Source organism: Lissotriton vulgaris, chromosome 8 (genome assembly GCF_964263255.1).
Source record: "Lissotriton vulgaris chromosome 8, aLisVul1.2, whole genome shotgun sequence".
In the NCBI taxonomy this organism is placed as follows: domain Eukaryota; kingdom Metazoa; phylum Chordata; class Amphibia; order Caudata; family Salamandridae; genus Lissotriton; species Lissotriton vulgaris.
Window position 1 is genome coordinate 1008024661 of NC_141696.1, and position 26292 is coordinate 1008050952.

General features: G+C 43.7%; 1 protein-coding gene across 5 annotated transcripts in view; it reads left to right on the forward strand.

The window, feature by feature from the left end:
* Window positions 1-26292, forward strand: part of DACH1 (dachshund family transcription factor 1) — a 595151-nt gene that overhangs the window by 565234 nt on the left and 3625 nt on the right. The gene's annotated exons all lie outside the window — the stretch shown is intronic.

A 26292-nucleotide genomic window follows, 5' to 3' on the forward strand; every position in this document is an offset into this window, starting at 1 on the left:
ACCTACACGCCTCCCTAAAAATACTACCTGTTTCATAGGCCAGCACGCGAGCAGGAGGCGTGCACACACATCATATATTTCCCTAACTGTAGGGCAAATAACTGCATTCCTAGAGGTATCCTCTGTGAACTTTTTCGTACCCCAGCTAGTAAATGTCTGAACGCTAACCTCCGTCAGGGCATTTACACACACAAAATTCCTGCAAGCTCGGTAATTCTTAACTCACAAAGGCACTGCAACACGCATGCGCCCATAAGCTTAACTACCCCGCTGACACACAACCTCACAGCGCATGGGCGTAAAGCACACTGATCTCCTGCACATGCACTGTTCACTAGATGACTCGGCACTCCAAGCGGGTCTACACCATCTGCTGTCTCCACCAAAATGCAGGTGCACATCATTAAGCGGGGTATTTAAACCCGGCCAGTGGCCCGTTCCAGTTACTCGGGCACCGCAGAAGGACAACAGGTCCAAGGAGGATCCAGACCGGCATTTCCGTGATTATTATCCTAGCGACAGCAACAATGGGGGTAAGCAGTAGGCTCTTTCTCCCTACAGGTCTGGACCTAATTTCTCCCTTTCTCGAACAAAATTACAGGGTCTCTTTCTCTGCCAGGTGACCCAAGGAGGCTTTAACAGCAACTAGCCAGTGTGAGGATAATGCACAACTCTTTCCTGTACCTCAAACCCTTGTCATACTCCTGGTATGACCACATTTTAGTCGAATCTAGGTCGTACACACACCTTAGTATTTGGCAATATGTTGTGTTCCTAGCTAAACATGCTAAATGACTCTACCCTGTACGTTTGTCTGTGTCTTTTATGTTACGTGTACAGTGAAGCAAGAGGGAATCCCCCTCTAACACATAAAGCACCTTATCGAGTGCAATACATTTAATTTAAACACACACAACCACTTAAATTAAGTATTATTTATTCTCACTATCACATACTCATTGGTCCTGAGGAAAGCCAGTTTAAAAGACAAAGGCCTGGCTGAAACATGTAGACCACACAGGACGTAGGAGGTCATAATCTATACTCCAGCACGTCCGTCTGCCTTTTAGACGCTAACAGGGGCCCAGTAATTAGAAACTTATCCATTTACCCTCGGGTACTAGGACCCACTGTATAGCTTTTAACTTTCACTTACTCACCCACAACACTGCACACTCAGCGATTATACCAGCTCCGCTGTAATCAGGCGTCGCAGCACACCCGGGACACATTCGGTGTCACTGTGGTGGGCCCGATGATGAAGCATGCCACCAACTAGGTTGGTGGGTGAGGGCTTCATGATCAAACCAAATGGTTTGCCCACAAGCATACTCTTTTGAGTCTCCCTTCAAAACTAAGCTAGTCCTTGTTGATAATTACATATAAACTCTGGGGATCTGGACAAGCTTACCTAGTCCTCTCTATCCCTCTTGATTTGATCTTTACTACTAATATCCCTTCTTTACCAATCTTGATTTTACATCAAAACTGCTTGGCAAAGGCATCCGTGGTAAAGGAATGCGCAGTTAAGACGTATTTGCTGTTAGGACCGTGTTGTTGAGACACGTGGTTTAGCCATGCATGCTTCTGTCATACAACCACTCGCATGCCATAACACTGTGAGTCTGTCACATGTCACCAAAAATTCAGGAAAACAGATCTCTATTAATAATATTCAGTACGCAGTGTATACTGATGATGTAATTGCAGCAATTTTAAGAAAGTCCAGAATTAAATATATGGTTCATTTGAGATTAATGATTTTTTATTTGCAAGAAGAATACAGATTCAAATTTATGTTTAAAAACACTTTTTCTGTTGATTTTATGAAACTAAGTCATACGCAAAATAGTGCATTTTAGAGGGAATAACTTCCTATAATTCAAACACCTTTAATAAACAAGGAGTTCACATATTTATATCCCAATTATTTCATTAAACCAGTTGACTAAAGAAAAGAAGAGTGAAGTACAAATGGAGTCTTGTGTTAACACCCATCAATAAATAACCCTTTTTTACCACATTTATTTCATATGCATTCTCGGAGCCTCTATTTATGGTTTCGCTCTGCCATAATTATTTGCTCCAGGGCTCACAGGGACCCCTTTAGGATTTGTAGGCCCGTTTTCTCATCACCTTCTTCTCTCTAAGATTGTAAATCTACGTAGGTATAGGAACATTTCAGCACTTTCTCCTAACAGGTTAGTGAGACTAAACTCAACTACAATCTGTAGGACATCTTGTAAAGTAACAACAATGTTATGAATAATTTGTGTGAAATTATGACAAAAGAATCCCAAATGCCTCCAATCTTGTTGCTGAATCATGGACAGAAATACATTAATTTTCAGAGTTGCACATGGACAATGTGGCTGATGTCTCTGAAAAGGGGTTTCTCGCAGAAAAACTAAACTTTAATGGAATAAATGCTTGAATTAATCTCAGACACTGGTAATTACTATGGACCACATTTCAATCCATCTTTTTTCACCCACCATCCCATTTCAGACCTAGGCCAGTTGCATACAAGTCAAAGTCTGTACGAATTATGTAGGAATAATCCAGGCCCAAAGACCAGGCCAGTTTCTCTCCAGACACAAGCAATCCAAGCTCAATATTGGTCTTTTTGGGCATGATCAGAGAGTTGTAGCTTGAGCCGTATGGCTTCGCGTATACAGGTCCTGTGTCAGGGTCAGTCCTGTTGCACTAAGCGTATCTGACTCAAATTCTTAATAAAGTAAAGGATAGAATGCTTGACTTGCCCTCAGCCAGTGATCATTTTCTCTGGGCTGCTTTCCAGTTCATTGAAGTGTGTTCTCAGTGGGGACGAACATTTTCTTCCTGCAGGCACAAAAAAAGTTTTAAGATGCAAATAGTTTTCAATGTCACATTTCTTTATATGACACTTGAATAGGACGATTTTTTTGTGTTGGCACACAGCACTCCAAAATCAAAACAGACCCTTATTAGTCCATGATTGTTGTTTCCCTGTATAGAATGGAGCAAATATATCTCTCCATAGATTTTTCTGTAGAAAATCTGTATGAAGACATAACTTCATCGAAATCTTCCGAACTTCTATATGTAGCACGGTTCGCAGTCTGATGTATGGAGCACACCATCTCATTTGAGTAACAACTAGTTCTGTTGGGCTCGCTGATGAGAACACAGCAAGCAGCACCCAACTACCATGAGTTTGCAGAGCTTTCAAAGCTTCACATATTCCACTGGCAATTCCATGCAGGCACTTATGCTCCAATTAAAGGGAATTAATGATGGAAGCACTACATTTACCACAATGCTATGGGCCTTACTCAAGGCCGTCTTATTGGGATGATTTGAGGTTCTTTGTCTGAGTGCTACCACAATGTAGGTTTCGTGACTTTTTAAGTTAGTCATATTTATTTATTCATTTGTTGACGGAATATGTTTTAAATGATCCTATAAAAGGAATGTAGGGATTTTTGACAGATTCCTTTTTCACATTTGATGTGGTAGCTGACATACTATGCTTGGGGTAATGTAAAACATTCACATATTCATGGTTACACCCACACCAGGTTTTTTTTTATTGTGTGTGGGGGGGGTGATGGGATTTGATCACTACTCCCAGTGGCGGCTCTCACAGGTAACGCTGTGTGGTGGTGAGGCAGAGCGGGGTGGGGTGAGGATTAGTGGAGTTTGACATACGACGGGAAAGGTGAAAGTAAATAAATAAATAAATAAAACAACTTATTTTGCGCTCGCCTCCTCGGCGATTCAGCGAGCGCAAGGCCAATGGTTTTATTAATTTATTTATTTAACTTAAATCTTTACCGTCGAACTCCAGTACTCCCCTACCCTACCCTGCCCTGCTTCGCCTCACCGCCCCACAGCGCTACCTGTGCGAGCCGCCACTGAGTCTGCTCCCAAAAAGTAATTCTTAACAGTATTTTCACCAACTTATGGAATTCTCTGCAAAAAGGTGAAACGTGAGAGCTTTCCTTCTCGGTGTGTTTTCGGTGTAACCGTTGGAGGTCACGGAAAGCTGTTGTGAAGTCCTCTAAATGAGAGCGACTGATTCACACCGCAGAAAAACGAGATAAACACAATGAGGTATGCTGGGGACAACCTCATTAAGTCTCGCCGCGACTGCAGACTATAATAAGATGTATGCAGAATTCAATGGTGTTGATTTTTTCTCGTTTTTAAATAAAGGAACTAGAACCTCAGAGATTCAGGCTGGGTGGTTGTCAGTAATTAGTTCGCCTGTTTGTCTTTTCGTGGAAGTGCTTTTGTTCTGCGGATACAAAGAGAACAGCGGTAGCCAAGTTCACAGGACATATCATGCTGGAGCTGTTTACAAATTTCAGAGGAAACAGTGTGTTAGTTTCATTCCCTCCCTTATAGTGTCAAGTGTGGTGTAATGTCTCCGTTCTCCTCTTAAAGACAGAGAAAGGCTCTGCACTTCTCTCCAAAAACTGTTTTTCGAAACGATGCACACATTTCAGTGGCTCAAATAGCGTCATAATGTGTCGCTGCTAACAGACTATGAATGTAAATTCGCCAGAAACAATTGCTTGCTCTAGAAATTCAAATGTATGTGAAGATTAGATTCGTGCAATGTGGAATTGTAAAACTTGAAGTAACCGCAGGAATGCATAGTTATGTAAGGTGGAGTAGTAGCCAGTGTGTGATGGGCCTTAGTGCAAGCAAGGAAATGCCAACTCCGCCGCAATTTAAGCGGTGAAATACACCAATCATCAGGGTTCAGTGGGCCTCGCATGTCTATGGTCCCCCGTGCCACCACACTTGTTGCACCAATGGAAGCTAAGCCCCTGGTTTTGTCCATACTACTGTTGACACAACCACGCTATAGCGTTGGTTGTTAACACTATTAATTATTTAAATACGTAATATAAATCCTAGCGAAAGAGTGAACCTTTAACTATCAAACTCCTCCAGTAACTCCCACGATCACAGGTCCACATATTTTTTTAAAGGCCACAATTTTTGGGAGGACAGGAAAGAGGGCCTACTGGTTTCCTGCCGGAGTGGATATTTTCACTGGACTTTAGTGCCCAATTGACTTTGTTAAGTGGAGATGGGATAGCGTTGTGGCCATCAAGGAGAACGTATGAAGGGCTCCTCTGTGTGGGATAAGGGGGTGCCCTTAGAATCTGCACATGCTGTCCGGCTTCAATAAATAGTGAGAGCGCTCCAGGAACACACGCCCTGGAGAACACCAGCTATTAGTTACTGCATTCCTGACAAGACATCCCCGCAATCTACTGCCTGCTCAATGTTAATACCATAACGGAAGTATTCCCCATATATATTGGTCCCACTAGCCTGTCAAGCATATATGATGGTTCGAAAATGCTCTTGTAAGGTGTTTCTCAGTGGACAGTACAATGTTCTTTCACTAAGAACCTTGTACTAATAAAGCACTGGCTCCTCCATTCACCATGATCTTTGTTTTCCAAGATGGGGAGACCTCCCACATAGTAATTGGCTGGGGTGCAGCAGGACACTCACAGCTTCATATAGGGCCCTATGATCCCATGCCTAGTCAATATTTATCTAGGAATGTCTACCTTTTGGTTGATATCAGTCAGTTAATGCCAGTCAACAAACCACGAATGAAACAAATAACACATGGAGCACCAGGGACATCTTAAGGATTTTGGGGGCCCTGGGCCAAACATATTTTGGGGGCCCCCGTTCGGAACAGAATTAAATGCATAATCCTAATTCAACTATTTCATTCCCTCTTTGGCCAGGTCACTTACTGCACCTGCAAACTTGTTCAAATATATGTTTACATCTAATTTTCAGGGGTAATGACAATCAGGGCCGGACTGGCCATAGCGGGCATCGGCGTTTCCCTGGGAGGATGAAGGAAGCCTGTTTTACAGCAGTGCTGCAGTATCAGCCACATTAACAAAAACAGCAGCAGTGCTTCACACCTGCACCCCCCCACTTTACCCTTCCCCGCCAGAGGTGGGGGTGGAGGGGGGGGGGGGGGGGGGGGGGGCTCCACTGCCAAAATTGCCAGGGCTGCCTTGGGTTACCAATCCAGCCCTGGTGACAATATTGTAAAACTGCAGAAGCTCCTTATCGCTACTGCAGATAATCTCTGTGAAAACCCCCATTTCTCACATGAGAGATCCTGTTTTGATCTACTATAAAAAAAAATCATGGATGTAGCATAAAACATAAAGACGACATTTCTCTGCAAAATGTCTGTAATAGACTCTCAAACAACAGCCACATTACGGAGCCACCGCTGCCAAACAAGCAAAATGCTTCCCAAAGACTTCAAAGAGATCCCCGCACTGAAATACGTCTTCTTTGACTTCAACGGGATCCCCGTCCAAAGCCCCTCTATCTCACCCTCCCGGAAGGCTTGAAAGGTTACGAAGTATGCCTTAGATCATTATTTATTTAGAACCCTCCACACAGGTTAATCAATCGATGGTGTGGAAAGGCCCAATTGAAAATGTCATACACTGCACACAAGATATGTGCAATCTCCAGGCGCATGCGCAATAAAGCTCTGTGGCCCCTGACTAGAAACCAGCGGTACGTGCATGTTCAAGTGCAGAGAAGGCCTCGGCCGATAAAAGCTTCGGCAAACCGCAGCCCAAGCGTCTTCCTCACGGATCTGTTTATTTGTTTATATGAGACGAGAACAAATGCGAAACACTGTGTACTTTTTAGCAAACATTTAATGTGATATTCTAATCATTTCAAGAAAAGAAACGAAAAGCTGATGACAAACAAATGGGTATGATTCATGTAATGTTTTCGATAAGACAGCCAAGGGAAGTCAAAACAAAACCCAACATATGGGAACAGATGGAGGAGGCCCCGTACAGCAGGCAGTTCTTACACCACAAACATGAAAGGAAAAGGCTAATTAACGATTACATCTTTGTTTCCCTATTTTTTTTAATCAGTGTTTTCATTTTTTCACGAAGACAGACAAGGAAAGGATGCACGTTTCGAATCTGGAATACAAGCAGGAAGGCACTAAAATTAGGAGTCGCTCTTCTAAGCATGGGAAACCATGGGAAACCATTCATGGACACGTCTTGCTCATTTCAGGGCCCACCAAGCACAATAAAGTTACATAAACAAACAGCGACCGATGTGCAAAACAAGGTCACTTAATACGTTTTTGTTCCACACATTTCTGAGGAAACAAAGAAAATGGCATTCTCGGCCGAGGATAAAAGTAGTGCTTTTGTGTGCTACTGTGAAAGCAATCAAGGTCACAGTTTCAAGGCGGCACCCCAGCCCCACCCGGTTGTACTCATGAGTGACAACAAAAACAACCGTTCTTTTATGAGACTCTTTATTTTCTAATTGCATGTGTTCCACTATTACATTCTGGAGTGCCAAAATTAGAAATGTAAAACATAATATAACATTCAAAACACCTGCACCTACACATGCAGTGGTGTAACAAAACTTGAGGGGGCCACCTGCAAAGTACACAGAGGAGGCCCCCTCTCCCCAGCCCACCACCTACCTTTTTAGAAGAAGGCGCCCCCTGGAGCTTGCCCCCCTCCCCTGCAACGCGGGGACTGCGGGGGCTTATGTTATGCCACTGACCTCATGCCCGTAATGTCCAAGAAGACCCCATGCTAAATGTTCTCTAACCTCTGAACCTTAACTCCTGCCCGGCACACATGCTTTTTAATCACAAAGCCACCTTTACACCAATCCCAAAAATTGCTAAACCTGAAAAGTTGTACAACTACAGCAACATTTTCATTTTACACACTATTCACGAAACTCTCAGTACCTTCCAGCACAACTTATGAAACAAAATGTATGTCAATCAGTTTCAACATGCTATATAAACATCGTTAGAAATGGGATCTTTAGTTGGCAGTGGTTTGCACCCTGTCCAAGTATGGACCCTTGCTCTAGTCAGGGCACGGGAGTCGCACAGCTAAGATTACCCCTGAACACAGACACTGCAGAAGCAGGTGTGACACCTGTTTAAAAGGCTACTCCAGTAGCGGCCCGTGGAGGCAGTGCTGCGGGACGGTGGGGGTGGGCAGGGAGGAGCCGAGTGGGCCGTAGTAAACTACGGATTACAGGCGAACGGAGGTAAGTAAACAAATAAATAAATAAAACAAATTTCATTGAGCGTGCTGCATTGCCAAATGCGATGCAGCCTGCGCAACTAAATTTGTTTTATTTATTTATTTGTTTACTTACCTCTGTTCGGCCATAATCCGTAGTTTACTACCCCGCCCTCCTCCTCCCCCGCCCCGCCCCACAGCACTCCATCTACGGGCCGCTACTGGGCTACTCATGTGGGTGGCACAATCAGTACTGCAGGCCCACTAGCAGCATTTGATATACAGGCCTTGGGCACACCTGGTGCAGTTTACTAGCGACTTACTAGTAGATCAAATTTGCCAATCATAGACAAACCAATAAACAGTACAATTTAGATGGAGAGCATATGCACTTTAGTAATAGTTAGCAGTGATAAAGTGTCCAGAGTCCTAAAACCAGCAAAAACAGGTAAGAAAAAATAGGAGGAAGAAACATTTGGGGATAACCCTGCAGAAAGGGCCACATCCAGCAATCGGGGTTTCTTTGAGATGTAAACACATTGGCCATTTTTGAGATCACTGAGAATCACATTACAAACAAAGCTTAATTTTACGTGATATTAGTGCTGCATTCAATACCAATGGTTATATCTTGTGACCATGAATCTTGAAAGACGTAGATATATGTAACATGCATTGGCCTAGCCCGGATTAAATCATTCCTCGTAGACAAATCCCACTTCGGACAAATCTGAGGCACCCAATTGTACCAGTGAGTTCTCCTGAGTTCTTCCATACCATCTAGGCTCATCATCTTGTACCTGACCCATCTTTCAGACATCATACTAGACACATAGTAGACTGTAGCTGCATGCTGATGATGCCCAGCAAAAAATAGCATTCCAAAGCAATGTCATTGCAATACAGACACTTGAAACTTCCATTTTGCAATGCTGCACTAGATAAAATAAAGCTATCTAGCACCTAAAAAAGTACATTCCAGACCTAGGTGTGCTTCCTTCAGAACTTCTAATTTGCTGTTGATCATTAAAACCTGGTAAACCATAATCTACATTACAAAGGCAAAAAAACAGGAGGGATATTTGACCATGAAAACACACTGACACCACAAGTTGCAGTGGCCATAAATATTATCAGATTACAATGTAAAAAAAGACTTCACTTTTCACCCACAAACAGCAACAATTTTATTCGACCATTATATCACCTACATTGTAATGCTTTGTAATTCAGCTTTCTTAAAATAATCTCAATTAAAGTTTACATTGTGGAAGTACCAAGATTGTTTTTTGGTCTTGGTAAAAGACACAGCAGATAGCAACCATACTCAACCCTGGTCATTAACTTTGATTAAGAGACTGCTTGCAATAAGATATACATCCCATTAACAACAAGCATTGGGAACGTCAATAGGTTTTGCCCTTGACATCTATTGGCTTTCCCAATGGTTTATAGCCATGCTGCACATCATCCCAAATGCTATGCAGCATGGCTATAGAATTATATGAAAATCCTTTGATGCGACCAGCCAAGTTGTACTGTAGACATGTGCATCATGCATGTGCATCATTCATGCGGAGCTAACACAGTGATGCAGCTGTTTTTTTTCGTTACCAATTTGAGTTGGATTGGCGACTAATAAGAGACAAATGTGCAAATGCGTTTTTCTTAAGTGGATGGGGAAGCAACCCAGAGGAGTGAAAGCAGCAGAGTTGAAGGGGGAAACAACACAGAAGTAAAAGCAACATGGGGGCACAGGTGGGGGACTGATGCAACAAGGAGCATGGGTGGATGGGGGAAGTAATATGACAGCACAGATGGGGAAAGCAAATGACACTGTGAGAGATCAAACAGGAGCATTGAGGGGAGCAAATATACAAAAGACCAATGTGAAGTGGTGTGTGGTGAGGGAGAAGCACAATGGTGAGAAACACACAGGTAGCTGAGAGCAACACAGCATTCAGGGGGAGTGAAGTATACAATGGAGACAGCTAGAAAACACATGCACTCCCATGGCGTGCTGACCCCCCCCCTCAAAAAAAAGTAGTGCTTTAAAAGCAAGAAAAGGAAGCATACATGCAAGGTGTTAGACCTGGCATCATTGGAGTGGGTCTCCCTCCATCTGTTCTTTTCCTATCTTTTATATTGGCTGGATGTAGATGCTCTGGGCGCCATGCCACTGCTAATCAGTGCCACAGCGTGAATGCTCCCTGTGTAAGGATGACTGTATGGATTAGGATAACCTAATGCCTAGTTCTGTGTAGCATGTTCTAATAATGAGTCATCCTTCATTTCCCTGTTCTGTGTAGCATGTTCTGGAAGCGAGTTATTCTCCCTTTCATTGTTCTGTGTAGCATGTTCTAGTAGCGAGTTATTCTCCCTTTCATTGTTCTGTGTAGCAGATTCTTATAGCGAGTTACCATCCATGTCACTGTTTCTATTGAGAAGCTACCCATTCTCATAGGTTAGAATGGGCATGTTGAGTATTACCTTCTATAATCCTATCTGACCACAGGAACCTGATAGGAACTTCAAGTTTGATATATTTATGCTCAGGACATTGAGATATACCTTTTAGTTATGACCGTTTACATAACCCATGTTTAAAAATGCCTCTTCTGAAAATGCATGGGGAGGGGTGACTCTTTGAACTGAGCAAGGCTGTGCCCGGCAAGGTGAATGATGTCTCCACCTCCAATGGGGCGTCTGATAGCAGACCCCCTCATTCTGAAAGGGCAAGATGTCGCCTCATAAACCAAGTGGTCCCCGACCCCACCGAGCTGGTTCTGACTGGATCGAGTGATTTGTGACTTTAAAGAACAAAGACTTTTTAGGTATAAAACACTGTGCTGGAACTCTGTCCAAGTGTGTTGCTTCTGGATGTCAAGACAAAACTCTGTCCGAGTGAACAGAGGAAAGGACTTTGCAATTTTCACCAAGCTCGCAGAAGAAACTACCTGAGGGCCTGAATTGAGTGCGCCTCCAGCTGAAGTCTCAGGGACATTAGACTTCACCCCGTCAGCCGTCAGTTTCCCTATGCAAAGATTTCTGCTTGCAGGTGAGGCCTCCGTCAAGTGATCCGGAGCCTCTAGAAGAGAGAGCTGCCACCGCTGAGAGCCCGCCTGAATCTGAACCTTTAAAACTTTCGCTGAATCTGTGCGGGCCGCTGCAGCTAAGAGAAAGCTGCCGCCGCTGAGAGCCCGCCTGAATGTAAACCTTCAAAACCCTCACTGAATCTATGTGGGCCGCTGCAGCTAAGAGAGAGCTGCCGCCGATGAGAGACCGCCTGAATTTGAACCTACTGAACCTCCGCTGAATCTGCGTTGGCCGCTGCATCTAAGAGAGAGCTGTAGCCGCTGAGTGCCCACTATTGTGCCAGCCTGGTCGAGATCACCATTTGTCGTGTGGGCCGCCGCAGCTGAGAGAGAGCTGCTGCCGCTGAGTGTCCCCACCTTTGTCAACTTTGCATCATCGTGATTCGACCTATGGGACACCGCAGCTAAGAGAGAGCTGCTGCCGCTGGGTGCCCGATCCTTTGTCAATTTTGCATCATCGTGATTCATCCTGTGGGCTGCCACAGCTAAAAAAGAGCTGCTGCCGCTGAGTTCCCGCACTGTTGCCAGCTTTGCATCATTGTGATTTGACCTGTGGGCCGCGGCAGCTAAGAGAGAGCCGCTGCCTCGGAGTGCCCGCATATTGTTCACCAGTGTCAAGGATTGTCGCTATCGATACGTGGGCTGCCACAACTAAGAGATAGCTGCTGCAGCTGTGAGCCCACACGGAGCTGTAAGACGAGAGTCATCACCACCACCAGCCCGAGTTGTCGCAGCCGCGTGCTGCTGCAGTTGAGAGCCCGCCTGCCCCGAGTGCCCGAATCATTGTGGGTGCACGCTGCTGGCCCCTGCAGCAAGACTTGTGGTCGCTGGGAGTCCGCCTTTCACCGTCTCCACTTCTTCGAGAAGCTGGGTGCTGTGTCCCCTTTCAACAGCTGGTATCTGGTGCGCACCGGGTCACGTAGGCCCCAGCCTTGAGCTCAGTGAGTGTCATGTTCTGGTGAATACGTTATTGCCTTTTTGAGTCCTGATTGGTTTATGTGCATTGTAGTTTGTTAAAACCGTTATTGCCTTTTTGAGTCCCTATTGGTTTACGTGAATTGTAAATTGTTAAAAAGCTTTAAGAGTCTTGAGTTAAATCTTAGATAAAGATATTATTTTTCTATACCTACCTGAGTTGTGTCATTTTGTGGTGTCATAATTGCCTTTTTGTGCATGGTCATAAATGCTTCACACACTGCCTCTGAGATAGGCCTAACTGCTTGTTCTACGTTACCACAGGGTTGAGCAGGGGTTGTCAAAGAGGTTAGCCCCCTGTCCCTGACTTAGGAAGAAGGGTCCCTATTTGGACATTGGCGCCAGCCATTGCCAACTAGAGACTCCCACTTCTAACATTCGTGGTAGCGGTGGGATCAGTACTTGCATTTATGATCCACATACAATAACTGGTAGACAGCACTAGTGATTGTAGACAAAAGCGCAGCCACAATTTGTTTTTTATTGTTCGGTTGGTTGTTCTAGGATTGAATTTGTTGATCGCAGCCATGAGTACTGCTAATATTGGAAGGGCAACCTCCATTGCTTGGGAGGATCTCACCTTCGAGGAAGAAAGATTAGATACCTCTACTGCCAGACAGCTGAAGTCATTTTGTAAGCAATTCAACGACCCCATGATAGGTCTCTCCAGGAAGGCCCCACTTCTAACACAAAGCAATCAAAAGAGAGGGTGAAGAGGCTATGCTCCATGGGAACTGACTAATCATAACATTACAAAATTGAAGGCCATGCTGCATACAAGAAAACCATGATGATATTTCTCTGTAAAGGACCTCAGATGTTCATTGTTTTCCCTTTTGAAGCGTTAATTTGCTGTGGACCTCTAGTTAGCTTCCTTTCTCCCTAGCATTTCTGCTGTCTGTGTTACTAAGTTCTTAAACTTGGGTGATTGCAGCATTGCTGAACTTTCAAATTTTTTATATAAATGTTAATAATTTAAAATACATATGTCGTAGTATTAACAAACATTTCATGAACTTCAGAAGAAATCAATAAGGCTGATGCCCTGCTCTTCAAAGTGTATTAGTTTAAATGTACTCTAGGTGTACAGCAGCAGGTGCAGTGGTTTGAATACCTCATTACTTTTAATAGTTTACTTTTTGTCCTCATATGTTTTGTTTCTTTTCTTTTTGTATTCACTTTAGCATTTCTAATTGTTGTAAACCCTGTGAATATGTCTTAAAAGCTAGCATATCCTGATGGAGTTGAGCACAGATGCCTTATTTGCAATCTAAATCAGTCCTGCATTGCTGATGGTCTACTGATGCAGGCGGGGGGATCCCCTGCTGGTCTTGTGAATGTATCAAGCTATCCATCCAAACATGTGTTTGGGAGCCTGGAGGACTGATGGCAGTAAATTTAACTTGGTTGGGGTACTAACATTCACTTTCAAATTTGGTTTTATTTATTTATCCTTTCTATCTGGAACTCCTCCCTGACCCAGGGTCATTTTCCTTCAGTTTGGAAACAGGCTAGGTTACTTCCCATCCTTAAGAAACCCAACGCTGACCCCTCTCTATTCTGCAGCTACCGACCCATCTCGCTCCTGCCTAAACCCGCCAAGGTGTTGGAGAAAGTGGTTCAGAAACAACTGGCCCAGTTTTTGGAAACAAACAAACTGCTACATGACTCTCAATCTGGCTTTCGAACCGGTTACAGCACCGAGACCGCACTGCTGGAAGTTTCCGAGACAATCAGGGAATCAGTAGATAGGGGTGAGGAGGCCATGTTGGTCCTCCTCGACCTATCCGCTGCATTTGACACAGTTTCCCATGTCATTCTTACATCTCGACTACAACAGCTTGGGATTGATGGCACAGCCCTAGCATGGATCAAATCCTTTCTGTCCGGACGGACCCAAAGGGTATTGTTACATCCTTTTCAATCCGAAGACAAACCCCTCTTGTGTGGTGTGCCTCAGGGCTCAGCCTTGAGCCCTTTATTGTTCAATGTTTATCTGGCCCCTCTTGCCAGGGTAGTTGAGTCATGGGGAGTCAGGGTGGTCTCTTACGCTGATGATACTCAGCTTGTTTTTTCATTTAGAGACCATTCTGACTCCCTCTTCTCCAACTTTCGAAACTGCCTTGGCAACATCTGCACCTGGATGGCTGCTAATCATCTTGCCCTCAACACTGAAAAAACTGAGGTTCTCTTTTTCAGCCAGAAATCTACTCCCCCTGCAACTTTATGGTGGCCCACCGTCCTCAACCCACCACCCATCCCAGTGCAATCTGCCCGCAACCTTGGCTTCATATTTGATAACACCTTGTCCGGGAAAACTCAGGTCAACAAAGTTGCGGCGGCTTGTTTTAATAAACTGCGCATGATCAGGAAGATCTTTCCCTATCTCCCCCAGTCTTCCCGTAAAACAGTGGTCCAGGCACTCATCACAGCACACCTTGATTATGCCAACAGCCTTTATGCCGGTGCCCCCCAATATCTCATTGACCGACTCCAAATTATACAAAACGCGGCAGCAAGGCTCATTGGTAACACCCCCCCCCCCGCAGCTCGGTCAGAGCATACCGAGAGGAGCTACATTGGCTTCAAATAGCCCGTCGCATTGATTTCAAGGTTCTGACCCTTGCCTTCAGGGCAATTAATGGCACTGGCCCTGGCTACTTGAGCAAAAGGCTTAAGATATCCTCCTCAGTAAGGCATCTGAGATCCAACAGTCTACGCCTTCTGACCGTCCCTCGATTCAGACTCACGCGTACTGGTGGCAGAACTTTCACCGTCACGGCCGCCAAGCTCTGGAATAGCCTACCCATAGACCTTAGGTTCTCCGAATCTGAACAAGTCTTCCGTCGCAAATTGAAAACATGGCTGTTTTCTAAGCACTAGCCAGCAAGATCCCTGCAGTCCTGCTCTTCTGACAGATAGTCATGAACTAGGCAACCCTCTCTGTGATAAACAAGAAGTCTTAGCGCCAGGACACCCCCGCTGGAGGTAGCTGTGCGCTCTATAAGCTTCATAATAAATAAATAAATAAATATTTTGATGGGTATACTGACAGTACTCCTCTTGCACCCGTTTGTATGTGCAAACAGCATCCCTATGCATTTTCAGGGCCTTTGCCACTGTTTTTACTCTGAAAAGCATCCCTTAAGAAAATGTTTTTGCTCCTAATCAATGTTCTAAAAAATAGAGCAGGGTTCATTGCGCCAATAGTTACACTGTCATAGAGCCTGAGCTCTTCAGAGAGTGTGGTTCTTAGTTACCTCTCTCCAAGCATCTTCTTGTGTGTCCCGTCAGATTCACTCATCTTGTGTAAGCCATAGGTACCCTCAGTTGTAAGGGCAGAGAGCAAATACCAACAGTGCTGCTCTAGCCACACCTGAAATTATCTGTGCCATGGCCACCTGCATGCTTTTGACAGGGTGCAAAGGGTGTAGACAAATTGACTCATCTATTCCCTCCATGAAGACCTTGTTTGAAGGTGGGAAGTGACCAATAAAAGATCGCAAAAGACAACCCCATTCTTCGAAGATCCTCTCAAACACTATCAGAAAAATATTGGCCCAGGCGCTAATATCGTAAAGGAGTATGAGCTTGGTGACACAGACTCCCTCATTTTCCTGAAGGATTCACCGGTGGAAGAAGATTCCTATTTCTGACTTTACTTTTGAAAGAAAGGGATAAAGACCCCTTTATAGCACTACTTTATGTCATTGCTACAAAAAATAGAGCAGTCAAGCTAAAAGGTCAATTGTGGTAGCCACACATTGCATAATATGTCATAAATGTCTGCCAAGTATATTATTGCCAGAACTGCATACCCTAAATACAGCTAGATTGTTCCTGTGAGTTCCATAAGTATACAACAAGAAATAGCAGAATTTATTTTCCTTTTCTAAGCCAATTGAAAATAGCATTTAGTGGTAAAACCGTACACCCCAGAGCACACTTGTCTGAATGTCATCAGCCTTTTTTTCTGATATGTGCTAAACATATTCAGAGTGTAGGCAGTAAAGTGTATCCTGCTAAATTGTTTACCACAACAAGCTGTCTCTGAAATGAATTTCCCAGGTAAACGTGATGGCAATCAATGACTGCCGCATGCATTAAGTATCAAAGTCAAGTAGAGGGGCTTAATCAGCAGGGAAAACAATTTAATGATAGCACTCTCATGATGAGCATTCATCAGTCCTAATATATGCCAAGATTCATACATTGCCATCAAAATATATTTATTCATGTAACAGGTCAGTGAGCTGTCGGAATGAGAAAAGAGCGAAATCCAGCATACAGTAGAAGTGAGTCTGGGGTGGGGGGTGGGGAGGGACTTACCACCTAGAAATAGATATAAGTGTTTAGCATATCACAAGACTGTTCTGTAGTATCTGAAAGATTTGCTGATCAAATGCAGAAGAACAAGTTAGGAACTCATTTAGTTAACAGTAACAAAAGATCATTAATTCATAGAATAGTCCACCATTGCAAATTCCACCACCATCTCTAGGGTGGCTGTATTTCCACCGTTGGATTCTCCTCCAACATCAGCATTTACTCCTGAAATTGGAGGATTATCCATTACCACCTAACTTAAAATCATGCCTTACGAATAAAAAGCAGGTACAGGAATTTTGATATCTTTCTATGATCTGATGGTCGGGGGTTCGTATTCTAATAAAGTTTACTAGGACTCTACGTAAAGCATTATATATAATTAGCATATTATTATTATTAACGCTAATGTAATATTCCGGTTTTGTATTTGTTCGCTTGGCCAAATAAAACCTGAATTTTTATCCTGATTGATTCTGGAATTTTGTACTAGAATCAGTCAATGCCATTCTGCTTTTCAATGGTAGTTAACCACACACATCACGTTGAACTTGTGAGCATCTCCTTTCCATGAATATAAGTGACATCACTATAGGTCAAAAGGGTGCTTTGCAGTGCATATTTTTATAATGGCAGTCTCAGTATGCGTCAGGTTTCTGCGGTAAAATTGCTTGACCAATGGGTGCTTAGGCGGTTTGCTGTTCAGACAATCATTTTAATTATTATGTCGTAACAGTGCAGGGCACCCTGAAATTGTAATTATAAGTGAAGGGTACAAAAGTAATTGCTCTCGAAAGTTCATTGATCTGATTTACAAACATGTTTCTATCTCATAGTGCCTCTAAATTACTTCTCAATTCTGGGAACAAGCCGGCATTTTTCCTGGCATACTCCTGGAATTCGAAAGTAAGACAGAAATATTACAAGAGCCTATCCGGCCTACTCATAAAAAATCCTTTGTACCTTGGCCATCGAATTTCTAAGCAACCACTACCCACATTACTGATTTACTGACAAAATACACACTATTCTTGAAAGGTTTGGCAAAGCCAATATGTCTGACGTTGGCTGTCAATTTTGGTTTCGCCAATGCTTGTTTTGTTTTGCCATGGCGTTTGCTAAACATTATTGTTGGAAACACTACTTTATCCTAATCAATCTTAAAAAAGACAGAAACATTGTCTAAAAAACAAAAATATTTTCGGTCTCGAAAAGCTTACATTTCAATAGTAGTCTCTGGCACTAAAAGGAACTACTTTGTGTGCGGATGTACTGCTTGTGAAAGGGCTGATTGGTTCCCCCATGCTATATGCGGTAATGGGTGGAAAGAATGTTAATGTCAAAACAGCAAACCCATTGATGAAAAGGGATGGCTGATAACCCTGTTAAGTAAGTATATTATATATACCATGTTAGTAAAATCACAAGGTAATGGCTAAGGCCACACCTAAAATTAAGCAATTGGTTCATGTCAGCATCCGTTCTTTCTATTCCCTCACTCTCACAGCATTCATTTGAGGCATGTTTTATTTTGAGCCTTCCCTCTAGTCACAATATCTAATTTGCGAGCTATTGAAGCCGTTCCAATTGCGGCCAGCCTTTGATGTCTCTTTTAAGACAGCTGCACAGACTAAAATACACATATGCAATTGTTGCATTGTCTTGTAAAACTCCATGCGTATATCTTTTACAATAGAATACATACGGGCGCATCACCACAGGCAAAATAAACTGCTACAATGCTCAAAAAGGCTTTTACAAAAGCAGAGACCTCTTCAAAGCAATTAAAAACTTTACCTGATTCACAAAAGAGTGTTTAAAGAGGACACGAGTAGGTTTATACATACGTTTGGAGCAGATTTCCATTTTCCCGAAATTTTAAAGAATTGAGGTGAAAATTGCAGCTCAGGAGTACTTAATGCAAAAAAAGGTCAGACATATAAATCGTATTTTTTTTTTTTTACAGTTATGCAATTTTAGATGCAAAAATGCAGTTGTTCATGCTTGCTTCGTTTTCTACACTTCGAAAATATTTTCCTCTGACGTGAAACCTCTTTTCCTCTGCCCCTCCAATTCTGGAGAACCCCCTCAGATATGAGGACAGAGAAAAAAATGGTTGAGGTGTTCACTGTCTATCACGTCCTTGGATATTTATTTATTTATTTATTTATTTTTAGAGTTTTCTATAGCGCGAACTTGAACCGATTAGGTTATCAGAGCGCTTTACATAGCATCAGTTCCGTTACATGTTATCCCAGCAGTTTACATAGAATCAGTTACGTTGCACATTTCAGGAACTTGAACCGATTAGGTTAACAAAGCGCTTTACATAGCACCAGTTCCGTTACATGTTATCAAAGCACTTTACATAGAATCAATTACGTTACACATTTCAGGACACATTTCTTTTTGTTCTAAAGAGAATTAGTTGAGTGGTTGAGTTGAGTAGTTGAGTGAGGTGTTGCAAGGGCGACAAGGGGGACATATGCCGCGTCTAAGAATGGGGATTGGCGCTAGGCTTGTGACGTGTTAAGTGAGTGAGTCAACCAGATGGGTAGGGGATAGGTTTGGAGGGGAGGCTTGTGACATGTAAAGTGAGTGAGTCAACCAGATGGGTAGGGGATAGGTGTGGAGGGGAGGTGGGTGAGGGGTGAATGGGGTGTGCGGCGAGTAGTTCCTTAGTGTTGCGTATGTCATCTTTGATCAGAGCGAGGGTGTCCATGGAGTTGCCCATCGTGGGGTAGATGGTGGAGGTGGGGGCGGCCGACCGAGGAGAATGGCTGACCAGGGAGTTCGTTTGCAGGTCGGAGAGTGGGCTGCTGTTCGAGGAGGTGTGCGCTGCAATAGTAGGCAGACATTCTTTCATTTCTGAGGTAGCATTCTGTGCATTACACATGTTCAGAATATAGTTAAAAGTAAAATGATACTGACAATGATACGCAATGATACAATAATAGGCAGGCATTCTATCACAAGAAGGTGTAGATACGTAAATGAGCCAAGTGTGCTCAGAAGTTGTGATTATTCTAGAATGTAAAATTCTTAGCGAGTGTTCAGATAAGACAGCGAATGACTAATCCAGGAAGTCCGTCCCCGAGAGAGACTAGTCAAACATGTCCGCCAAGTAGGTGGGATAGAGACATCAGTCCTTTGTTTGTTGCCGTTTCCCTTTTCCTTCATGCATGCAGGGGAGGTGAAAGTATTAGTCCTCTGTCTGTTGTTATTGCTTTCAGCATAGGGGGAGGAATTTCACTTTCCATCAGAGCCCGCTATGCTCCAGCTATCTGGGAGGAATGCTGTGTGGGGGAGTCACAGTGAGGAGCCTCGTGGACAGAGGTACGGGGGGAGGGTGGGGGGATTTATAGCTACAGGTTTATGGCTCCAGCCATTTTGAACAAAGGAGGTAGATTAAAAGTGAGCAGGCGAGAAGGATACAAACAAATACCTCAAGTCTCTGTGTGCCCCCTGAGTCCGTCCGTAGGGTCTTTCAGCAGTCCTGCATTAATCCACATTGTGTCTCAGTCCCTTACGATCTGCAAAATTTGTGAGTTGCGTGTGGTTGAACTCCTTAGCTTAGATCCGATCAGCTCCAAACCCGTCACACCGTGAGACACAGCGCGGGTAAACACCCGGTCTCCAACAGATCCGATGGGGGCAGACACTAGCCTTCTGTCACCGAGCCGCTCCCGTTGTTGTTGGTCCCAGGGCTCTCCTCAGTCGCTCCCCTGGTCAGCGGCGGTGTCATACCCACCGGGCGCATCCCTCTCCTGAGCCCGTGACCTGTCTCTGGTGCTGCGGTGCGGGGGGGGGGGGGAATGCTCCTTTTTTGGCAGCCGGCGTCCTCCACCTGTGGTGGAGCGGGCGGGCGGGTGGATCCAGCACAGCAGGCTCTCGGGGGGTGCCCTCCTATGTTGCCGAGGGTGCCCTCCGATGCTGCCGTGTAGTCCTTTTGGCTTCCTTTGCAGCCGCTCTCCAGTGCCTTCCTCCGCCGTGTGGCGGGGGACCTCTTCCAGCCCTCCGATGTCGTCAAGCTGTCGGGAACAGGCTCTTGGCGTTTCAGCCGCAGTTTCAGCCGCAGTTTAGGGAAGAGTTTAAATATACATTTAAACATGTGCTTGGCAGGAATACTATCGAAGGTGGGAAAGTGCCCTCGAAAGTTTAGTGGCACCTCAAAACATTGTTCTTATTTCGTGACCAGGTGCCTCCTGGAAGGAATGGGTGTGGTGTCTAGGAGAGACTGTTGCAGAACTGGAAGGTTACAGCTGCATTACTGCACAATTTCAAATAAAAAAAATGAATCTTACTGGCAAACATGCTTTTTTTTACTTTGCAGCATATAGGCATCCTTGGTAAAAGGCTGATGGGGAGCTGCTAGGAATGTGGGAGCATATGGGGAACGTTTTATTTTCTAAGTGAATAAAACAATTTAATAAACATTTTAAATAATGTCCTGAATGGTTAATCCGTAGGTAAAACAACGTTGCTGAACAGAAAAAATGCTTTTCATAAAAAGTTAAAAAGAAAATCTCCAAGAGATGCACATAACATATTGTCTGGCCTCCTTGTAATTAAGATTGCAGGATGTTGTGAATCACTGCATGGGGAGAGGGGAGTGAATAACCATTAAACTGACATATCTGCCTCATGCCACAGAATAATGTCTGATTGTGTGCAGTAGATCTCTGCTCTCACTGTCTGTCACTTTGAGTAACCAGCGCCTCTCAGAGTCAAGGTTATGTCATGGAAAATATGCTGACACGAGCGCTGAAAATGAGCATGTGCTGATTGCAAGACAAGGCTAGATCCTGCCCTTCTGCCTGGCATACAAATAATAATAATGTTAACAGTACTAATCAGAAATATGTGCAGTAAAGACGGCAATATTAAGCTCCGACGACAGATTTAAAACGAAGATCCTTGTTTGGTGTCAACTAATTAGAAAAGCTTCTGAACATGCTCAGTAATTTCTAGTAGGTTTTGAGGAGAAGCTTCGAGTTGATTTAGCAGGCTTGTGCATGAAGCCTCTGTTTCTCCTCTAAGAAAATCTGGCTGGAAAAAAAGAAAGAAAACATTGTAGAAAAATCGAGTGGAATTGAAACCGTGAGTTCGGAGGTGTACAGGGGCACGAAACAGGCTGTATTTCAGACGTAGGTACAGTGCCCAGGTGTATGCCAGTGCCTGCTCTCTTCAGGCACAGCCTGGGCAGTGTCGTTGATTAACAAAATTGTATACTGTGCCCAGTGAATTTGCTAACCCCTAATTACGCACAGGAGGCCCACTACCCCTGACAGGAGTGCAAGAGGCTCCCTACCACTGACGGAGGTTGAAGGTCACAGGCTGCATTGACCTTCATTGTGACATGCAGGGTCCTCGTTGATGGCCAGAGGGCGTGCTCTGGCTGCAGTGGCAAGGACAGACCAGCTCCTGTACCTTTAGCATCTTGTTATTTTGCATTTGGAAGCATCGTGGCCCTCTGAAAGCATTGGTGCCATCTATTGTGGTACCTTCATGCGAAAATGTTGGGAGAGTCAATGTGTCTCCTCGTAGTCTCACCCTTAGTGCACCTTGGGGTGAACTAACATATTGCCACCAACTAGCACATGCACAGTTAGCACCTCTCAAGGATCCCTGTGCCTGTGCATGCAGTACAGGCATCTTCTCAAAGTAATGTTTCCTCATTGACAAAGACACAAGTCCTTATGCAAACAGGGAATGCCCACTTTGCATTATGCACTGTTTGGGTGCAAGCTGTGCACCTGCATAATGTATATGATAGAAGGGCTGCATGCTAGAAATTGGATTGTTGGTTGACTGAGGTGTAAACCTGTGCCAATCAGAAACTACAATACTAGTCAAGATAAGTGTCTGGCAATCCCTAAATTAACCCTTGCTCACTCAGAGCAGTCAGGCTTAACTTAGAGGAGGTGTGTAAAACTTTGTGCAACACTTGAGTGAAACAGTGAAAACACCACACAAAAAGATATCACTACAAGTTAGAATAAATAGTTCTGACTTTAAAAATTAAAACAAGACAAAAGGACAAACATCCAATAAGTATAGCATGAGGTATGGACTTTTAAAGGTTTTAAGTAAAAATAGCGCTAAGAAATGTAAAGCACTAAAATAGTGAAACTGGTTGTGCCAGCCAGGAACAAAGTCAAAAGCTCAGGCTGACCACAAAAGAGCGTGGGTGGGATACAGGAGCAGAGTTGGGCCTGCTGAACAAAAGTACATTTCTCTGAGGTTGCGGAGCTTTGCAATGAATCGAGTTGAGGGTGTGTCATGTAGCAGAGGTGATGCGCCGGTTATGAGATGCAGGGAGGCTGCAGTGCGAGATTCTGATGCGTTGAATTCGAGGATCCTGTTGATGGAGCTTGGTTGTGAAGACCGGTGTTGAGGATGCATCACGCAATGGAGGCCAGACATTGGCTTCAATGTGCAGGGAAGCTGTGATGGGGAGTTTCAGCGTTACCAGCTAGGCTGCCATCAAAGGGGATGCAAGGGCCTTGTGCCAGGAGGAGCGTTGAGTAGTAGCGGTTCCGAAGGCGATGCCTTGAGTCTGATCCATACATCAGTGGTGATTTGTTGGTGCCAATCCACGCAGCAATGGTGGTGCATTAGTTTGCCAGAGGATGCATTAGTTCTGCTGGAGCAAACACTGTAGGCCCAATTCCAAGGGCCAAGCGCTGGAGTGACACAACTTGGCAGCGAAGACTCACAGATGGCATAGTACAGGTGCAGAAGTAGGGTGGTTGGAAGATTTTTATGCCCCTGAGACTTCAGATCAGGAGGCCAGCCAGCTACACTTTGGATTCACTCTAGGTTCAAGTGATGCAGGTCCAGTCCTTCTCACCCAGGCAGGAGAACAGCAGCGTTGGGTCTGACAAATCAGCAGTGCAGCAGAGTGGCAGTCCTTCAGCAGTCCTTCAGCAGCACAGCAGTCCTTCCTGACAAAGTAGTCACAGGTCCAAAAGTGAACTGAAGTGCTGATGTCAGAGGTCTGGTACTTAAACCCAGTTGGGCCTTTGAAATGGGGGAGACGTCAAAGACAGGTCTTTGAAGTGCCAGAGGACCTGCCCTTAATGCCCTGGCTCCAGACTCACAACAGGGGTGTATGAAGCCCTTTGTGTGGGGACAGGACATAGCCTATTCAGGTATAAGTGAGGCTGGGCCTTGCTCCTCCCTCCCATCCTCTCAGGACGGCTCATCAAATGTCACGTAAGCTCCCATTGTGTGTGGCTGTCTAGGGGGTATACACAAAGCCCAGCAGTCACCCACCCCAGACAGTGATCTGAGACAAGCAGCAGGCACCAAATGGCTAATGTACAAAAATGTCAACTTTCTTAAAGTGGCCTTTTCAGAATTGCAATTTAAAATCCAACCCCGCTATCAGTTATGATTTAAAGTTGTGATTCCAGAGACACCAATCTTGAAAAGTGTATTTCTTCCAGATTGTGAATTACACTTACATTACTTACCAATGTTACCTTATGGGAGAGATACGCCCTGCAGTAGTGAAAACGACCTTGGCAGTTTTTCATTACCAACAAATGTAAAGTTTAAAAGTACATGTCATACTTTATAAATTGACTTCACCCTGCCCACTGGGTTGCCCAGAGCCCAGCTCCGGGGTGGCTTATGTGTTTAAAAAGGGAAGGTATGGACCTGGCAAAAGGTTTATCTTGCCAGATTGACATGGCAGTTGAAACTGCATGCACAGGCTCTGCAATATCATGCCTGAGCCATAGTAAGAGGTCTACATAAGTGGATGGCACAAGACATGCTGCAGACCCATTAGTAGCATTTAATTTACAGGCCTTAGGCACATGCAGTTATCTTTACTAGGGCCGTATAAGTAAATTAAATATACCAATTGATGGTGAACCAATATCACCATGCTAAGGGGAGAGAGCACAAGCACTTCAGCATGGGTTAGCAGTGGTAAAGTCCACAGAGTCCTAAAGCCAGCAAGAACAAAGTCTGAAAAATAGAGGAGTTAGGCAAATTGCTGGAAGGAAGACCACCCCAAGGCTGTCAGGTCTAACACTGCAAAAAATGTTTTCATTCCCTCATCTAGCTTATGTCGCAAAATATTGAATCAGAATTCAAAGTGACAGCTTTCTCCAAGTTCCTATTTATGTCTATTAAATTTATAACTAAATCAGGGTTGGCCAACACATTTTATCACCACTATAAAAGGACTTCTTCAGAGCGTTTAAAAGTAATTGTCCATAAGAATCTGTTTAAGAGGAAAGTGTAGGGTTCAGCAGTTGCACATCGCAACAAGTACAGGTACCCTCTTGAAGTCCTAAAACCTAGAGGTGTGGGAACCAAGGGGATCATTGGTCTTTATGTGCACCACAAATGGATTGAGAAAATGCAGTTGTTAATGTTTAAATGCGAAAAAATTGACTTTCATGTTGGATACATCGAAGCACTTCAGTGGGAGTTATGCATAAGTGGATGTATGCTACTTATTCAATGCTTCATTTAAAATAGAAAACTTGATTGTGAACATTGAATAACTAAATTTCTTGAGGTGGAGCAACTGAACAGATGAGACTATTAGCTTAAAAAAACAATTGCAAATACCGACACAATTTCGGAATCCCTTCATCTCACACCACCTAGTAACTGGTCACACACACATAATCCACAAGAGAAAGTGAGAGGAGAGAAGAGAAACAAAAGATGGGAAAGGTAGAATAAGTAAAAACTTGGAAGGCCTAGATAGGCAACATGATTCATGAATAGGGGAACTCATTCCTGAGAATACAACTCATCAAAACAACCACTTATAGTCATACGAACATAACGTCTGAGAATGATAGCAGATCACATTTTCCATGTGAGAAAGAGTTGAAAGATCATTTAGCTAAAGATCTATGTTTGGGTTAGTCATTGACTTCAAAATTCAAAGTATCCCATATCGGCAACTATTCATACTTTCATGAAAACTCCTAAGCAGATCTAGCTTTAGGGAAAATGTAATAATCATGATCTATTAGCACCAGTGCATCTGACAATTTCAGATACAGAACTGCAATATATCCTAGTGTCTCCACCACATTTGTTCAGAATGAAGGAAATATTACCTTCTATAGGACAGACAGTTCTTCCTACCACAATAAATGTTCTTCAAGTGAGGTTTGCTGGACATCTGCATTGCAATATAAATCAGTTTTCTAAGCTTATCAGAATAATTTAAAATGTTAGTTGCCACTCATGGACTGTGCAGTTTGTTTAACAACAGATCCAAATCTACAAAACATGAACCCCTGAAACCTGGCCAACACCTCTTTAGAAATTGAAATATCTCAAGAACTTCAGAGCAGATTTACAGATTTGCATGAAAACGAAAATACTGCTGATAGGAGTAGTTCATATCAAGTTTGGTGTAGTTCTATTCAGAGGTTTTAGCTGTAGTGTAGAAAACATATTCCTGTTGGGTTTGAAATGTGAAAAGCTAGTTCTGGATCACTCCAATATCCTTGTGCAGGACCAGTTTGCTAAAATATTATGAAGTAAACTGACCTAAACAGATCAAATCAGTGCACCTTTTGTGACAAACACAAACAAGACAAACATATTACCTCTTCAACCCCCCTCCTGCATCTGATTGTAGCACAAATATTCAAAAACTTTACACGAAACCAAAAACAGGTTCCACTCTGCTCTGACATGCGGTACTGACCAATGCATAACCATGTTGTAGTTCAGTTAAAAAGTATAATACATTATGTAGAAAAGTTAACAACTAGCTGTAGCTAACCACACCTTAATCTTGTAAAGCAGTTGATCAGATGCATGTGACCAAG